The sequence below is a fragment of the Macaca nemestrina genome, chromosome 4 (genome assembly GCF_043159975.1).
Source record: "Macaca nemestrina isolate mMacNem1 chromosome 4, mMacNem.hap1, whole genome shotgun sequence".
NCBI lineage: Eukaryota > Metazoa > Chordata > Mammalia > Primates > Cercopithecidae > Macaca > Macaca nemestrina.
The window spans coordinates 64,667,760-64,673,759 of record NC_092128.1 but is presented as its reverse complement, the minus strand read 5'-3'; the positions used below and the strand labels follow the sequence as shown (position 1 = coordinate 64,673,759).

The 6,000-nt window shown below is 44.8% G+C and overlaps 1 protein-coding gene across 3 annotated transcripts in view; it reads left to right on the top strand.

The window, feature by feature from the left end:
* The first annotated feature begins 1,060 nt into the window (after positions 1 to 1,060).
* LOC105475424 (semaphorin 3D) overlaps positions 1,061 to 6,000 on the top strand; it is a 195,646-nt gene continuing 190,706 nt past the window's right edge. For 2 of the 3 annotated variants that reach the window (XM_011730636.3, XM_011730637.3), the window contains exon 1: positions 1,102 to 1,461. The gene's annotated coding sequence lies outside the window, so the exon portion shown is untranslated. Of the gene's footprint in view, positions 1,462 to 6,000 lie in introns of all 3 variants that reach the window. The other variant, XM_011730635.3, reaches the window with a different exon arrangement.

The window sequence follows — 6,000 nt, the reverse complement described above, 5'->3', positions numbered from 1 at the left end:
TTAAACCAAGCTGACAAACGAAGGATCCCATGGCTGCTTTCTTTCCATGTCTCTACCTCATGTCAGATTTATGTTTGGGACTAAGGGCAAGGTGTGTGACTATAAACATGGATTTCCCATCACAAAGGATTTACCATGCAGCTAAAAATGCCTGACTTACAGGGCTCACCAAATGCACGGGCCTTTTTCTAATGTCCCTGACGGTGGCCTCATGAGCTCACATTGTCATATATTTTTGCAGAATCTGTAGAAGTGAGATATTTCTGTGTTACTTTTGCTTAAAGAGGTAGAAGTGAGATATTTCTGCATTACTTTTTCTTAAAGAGGATCCTGCATTCAAATTGCATAGGTTCCAGGTTCATCAAAACTTAGATCTTCTCCTTGTCGTCATATACTTCTAAGTTCCTATTATGTGAATAACGGGTGCAAAAATCTAAAAACAAAACAAAACAAAACAAACAAACAAACAAACAAAAAAACCCTCCCGAAGACAAAGATTATGAAGCATATCTCTTTGTAGGTCTGGTGTAAGGGAAAGAGGAAGAAAGGATTACATTCTACTCGTTTTTATCTTTTTCTGTTTTGTCTTTATTGGGCGCCAGCCCCTTAATGGAGGGCTGATCCCTGTTCTTCATCCCTATGCCTGCCTTGTCAAGGCTATTAACTATGGACTGAGGTTTTACATAGTGGAACGCAGATATTGTTTTGTGGGATTAGCATTTTTAGGACGGTGCTTGTGGTCACTCTCTCTGTTTCTTCCTCACGGGGTCCCTTAACAGGTTTTATGGTATAGAGAAGGAAATAAAGAGGTCCTCAAACCACCTAGAAGGAAGATCAGACGTCGGAGGTTGCTTTACATTTAGGGTGCCCTGTCCTGATAAACATCCGTCAGCGCGACCGGGGCTACCTCTAAATCCATGCTACTGGCAGCCTCGGCGCAGCAGAGATGAACTTCTGCACGCTTGGGAGTTCTGGCGTGCGCAGTGGAAGGGGGGCGGGGGCTGGGGGAGGAGATCGGAAGGGGAAAGGTAATCCCCGGCGTTTTCAGCATCCTCTTTTTAGAAAGACTGAGTATCTCCCAGGACAGCTGCTGCGGTCACACCACAAACTTAAAAGCCGCCCTCCTGTTTGGAGCGTGCCTTTCCTCGCCACCCTCGCCTCCCCAAAGCTCCAGCTGGTGCCTCGCTCTCCGCCTGTCCCAGCGCGGCGCTCGGGGAGGCAGCAGCGCCCCCTGCCTCCCGGCCTGGCCCCTGCGGCCGCAGCTTCCCGGCTCTACCAGGGCTGCTGGCGGTTCCGCTGCTCAGCCAGGGCTGCGGCTCAGAGGAACGCGCGCCGGTGTCCCGGGTCGCCGCGCCGCTGGACCTCAGCCTGCATCCCGTTCCTCTCTCCCTGAAAAGCCACCAGGAAAAGAGAGAGAGAGAGAGAGAGAAAGAGAGAGAGAGAGAGAATAGTTCACAGCAGGTAAGTCTGGTTTGGGTCACCTGCTACTCCAGTAGGAGTGTGTGCTGGAGACCGCGGTGCTAAGCAAGGGTAGTGGGATTTGGGGGTGGCTGTGTCCGAAGTGGTGGATGAGCAGGGTCTGGGAGATAAGGAACCGTCTTGAGACAGAGAAGGCTCCCGCGAGCGGACAGAGAGTGGGCGCCCAGGGGAGCAGACGCGAAATCGGTGCGCAGTAAGCGCGGCACCGGCTTCAGCGCGGCCCCTGAGGCGCAGTCCCACCCCGCCTCAGCAGCTGCGGAGCCTACTCCTCCCAAGCCTCCGCTTGGCAGCACTGCACGAAGTTTTCCTCCCGAGACGCACCCAGGAACTTTGCTCTCTCCCTGGTTTCCTCGCTCCCCCACCACCCCTCCAGTTTTGGGCAGCGGAGAGCGCCTATGAACGTGTCCCGGGCTTCCGCCGGCTGCAGGTTCATTTGGAGACGCTTTGGTCGGGAACATCCGGGGAGGATTTGACCAAAGGGCATCTGCGCCCTCGCTCGCTCCTTTCGCTGTTGGTCTAGGGGGAAGCGAAAGGGGCAAGGAAGACGGAAGGGAAGCGTGGTGGGGTTTTTTGTAGCATTTTGGGAGAGGAATGGGCGACGCCTTTTTCCTCGCCGGGGAATCGCGACGCTCCGTCTGATGGAAGTGTGCATCCTTTTAGATTTAGAGGGAAAGTTGGAGTCAAAGAGCAGCCACAGAGCTGGCTGTCTGAAATGTGGTTAAGGCAAAACACTCGGGGGATCCCTTTGTAGTAGTGGGCTTGGCTCACTTTGGAAAGGCCGGATTTGACTCGTGCTGGGCATTTAACCAGGAGTGCGGTCCCCCGGGTGTTTCCTCCCGGCTTCCGCCCAACAAGCCCGGAGTTAATGCGTTAATGGGCTACGCTGGTAGCGCACGGGCCGTTTTCGGCGCTGATTCTCCTCCTCTGATGACTTGAGTTCAACCTATTGGGCTGAGTTGCTTTGACTCCGTCCCAGTGCAAGGAAGGAAATTGACAGAAGGAGGAGACACCGCGCTCTGGCAGGGCGCTCTTGGATCCAGGGTACTGGACCAGAGCCGCGCCAGCAGCTGGGGCCGCTAATGTCCGGGATTCCGAGTTATGGGGACAGGAGTTAAACGGGCGAACTTTCAGCGATTTCGCCTCGAGCGAAGCGGTAATAAAATGCAAGCTTCTCTGCGTGGACTCTTATTTCATCACCAAAACCCCACCACTTCTCCCTTAAATTAGTGCTATTTACACAAGCCAAAGAAGAGAGGAGAGGATCTGAAGTTTATGGTTTAGCCTAAAAAGGGTTCTCCTGAATGTGTGCGCAAGCTGGGGATGGCGTGGTGGGGGCGCGCGGAGACGAGGGGGAGGATTTCCTAACAGAGAGGGAAGGGTTGAGGCGGAGGTAGAGGAGAGGTCTGAGACATCTCCTGGGTCTGGTGCTGCTGCTATTGTGTAACCATGACAACCGCGGGGGCAAGGGCGGTCAGAGCCTTCCCAGTCCTGCACGTGGAAAGAAACATGTGAAAGGCGGAGAAGGGAGAGAGCCACATGTCATCACTCCAGTGATGCCTTCCCTTCTCCTTTTCCTTCTCTTTTTCGTTCTCCTTCTTTGAGGCCAGACAGCAAGGAGGATGAGCAAGAAGACACACATATCATCACTCCAGTGATGCCCTCCCTTCTCCTTTTCCTTCTCCGAGGCCAGACAGCAAGGAGAATGAGCAAGAAGATCGGGATTGGGAGTGATCAGCCCCAGCTGGCCACTGCTTTAACCCACTCCGGTCTTAAGAGTCTCTGAGACTCGCCCCAGCAGCTAAGGCTGGTCAGGGGTGCCATCGCTGACAGGCGCAAAGTGATGATCCTGGTCAGGGAGATGGGAAGAGACCTTGGCTCTTGGAAGGGAAAGGCCAGGAAATACAGGAAGGTGATGTGGGACGAGATAAGAGTCGGGTCAAGGGCTGAGAGACAGTAACACAGTACTGATTCGGATTGCCAACATTTCCAATGGAATTTGCCCAATTGTGAAATGGAAAATTGCTAGAGAAGGGAAGAGACATTTATCAAACACCTATCATGTTTCAGATGCTGTGAACTTTATCACAATTAATATCCTCAACAATATGATACAAGTGTTATTATTCTCTTATTCTTTTCTTTTCTTTTTGAACAGAAAAGAAAGAAAAAAAAAAAAAAACCAGAGACATAAAGAGTTATAAATGGGTATTGTCCCATTTTGGCTTTTATGTTCTTAACAAAGAATCATAATTCTTAAAAAGTTGTGTTGATGGGGGAATAAGCTAGGTAGTTATTATTTTAGACATGATAATAAATGAGATACAAAAATGTTGCTTGATGTGCCCAAATATAAGCTAGTAAGGGACAGGGCTGAGATAGGAACTGTTTTACCTGGGTGTGGGTCTCCTTTCAGAAACTTCAAGCAAGTTGTCGTGACCCTACTTAATGGGAGGACTTTCTGAGGTCAGTTATGATGCTGTATCTGTATCTGTTATCATTTACATGTGGAGGACACTCAAAAATTTAAATGCAATTCATGGTTGAGAATGAGAATGAACCACATCAAATTGATAAGCCCAGAATCATATGTATGTGATATTAAAGATCTATTCATACCTATAGGTTTCATTTTCCTTTGTAGGAATTATTAGTTTCTTTAACAATGTCCATAAAGGGGAACAAAAAAAGAAAATAATTTATCAAATAGAAATCCCATGGTTATGTTAAGAACATTTCCTGAGATTAGTTAAGTTTTCCTCTGTCTACTTATTGTCCTCATAACCTGAATACCTAAGAATTTACTTCTTATTTCAGCACCATTGGTTCACTTTTGTAGTTTGCTCTGGTTACTTTCCTGTTGACATTTTGAGATGGGAGGTTAAGAAAAAGTATCTGGCAATGTAAAATGTTTTGGAATTATCAGGAAACTATAATCAACACTAGCAGAAACTAATGATAAAAGATAGAGAAGTAATTGCTGTGGCTTTCTTTTGCCTTTCACCAGAATTGCCTTCATAGGTATGTCTTTACTAATGATTTGCTTTATATTTTGCAGAAGGAAAATGCACAAAGAAAAACTGAATTTGTAATCACTCTTTTATATAGGGGGAGGACTAGTAAGCGTGGGAATGGGAATTATTTTTGGTGGCAGGGAAGGTCAGGAATATAAACAACTGGAAAGGCAGAGGAAGCACATCTTCTACTGTTTCCGAAAGGGTAACAGACCGGACTTCAGGTTTCAACTTGAGTCACCAAGCTGATTTACTCCCACATTTTTTTCTTTTCCAAAACTAAGAAGGATATTGCTTGGGGTTGAAGTTAAATTAATTCAAGAAGTTTCATAGTCTCCAGTTATTCTTCATACTGTGCTCTCATTCCATTGCATGGACATTTATTTGTTAACTATCAAAAGGGTTATCATAAACCAGAGGTGTCTCTGAAGATAACTTCAGGGATTGGCAAGCCTCTCTGTGTCTCAGTATCTGTTTACTACATTAATAGAGCTACTGGGCTAACTCATTACTAATTTTATTATGCCTGTGTAATATCAAATTCTCAATCTCAAGGGGAAGACATTCTAATTGGTGCTAGTTTAATGAGTATTATGTCTTCAGGTTGTTTGTTATAGCTTCATTGTTTTGGAAAAGCAAATGTTCGCTCTGAACTTTGCTGTTGTGTCTGGGCAGTTCACTACATTGCTGACACATGTTCCTTGAGAATCATCCTTGTCAATTAATAAATAATTTTCTTCATCAACAAGAGTAGCCATAGGCTGGTTTTGAAAACTTATTATTCTTCGTCTAAACACCTGGAGCTGCACAGAGTACTTAAGTAAAGTAGTATTTCAACACTCCATAACATAATCCTTGAAAGGAGGATTCACATTTGTGGAATAAGTCATAATAACAATAACAGTAATGATGATTTTCTATGGGCAATAACACTGATCACATTCTTTCCTGCCTGAAAACGTGGTTTTAAAACAATTCCCATTCTCCAGGAAACATAGCCAAAATCCTTTTTAATTTTATACATTTTCCATACCTCTCAAGCTAATAGTCTATTTTCAAACATTTGTATTCTTCTTTACTTTTTCTGTGGTTATGATCCCTTACTAGGTAATAAAGAATCTTGAGGGTAGGAATTTGTCTTCCCTAACTTTTTATACCTTCCTGTTGTTCAATGCTGAACAAATTCTAAATACTATTGAAGTATAACCAATTGTTTAAATAGGTAATAGTGATTTTGAATCTTTTTATTGACTGTAAAAGTCAAACTAAAGATTTTGGAGTTTATAATTTACTTTCTCTGAGATTTTAGCAAAAAGTGTTATTTATAATATTAGGATTTTACCCCTCATAAAAAATTGTGAGAGACTGGGAGTTTTATGATAATGCATAACATACAGAAATAGTGTAATGATCAGATCAGATGGAGTATATAAAAATAATAGTTAAAAATTATTTAAAATTATTTTTTGTAATGTTTAGAAGGATCCAATTAATAAAGATAGGTATACAT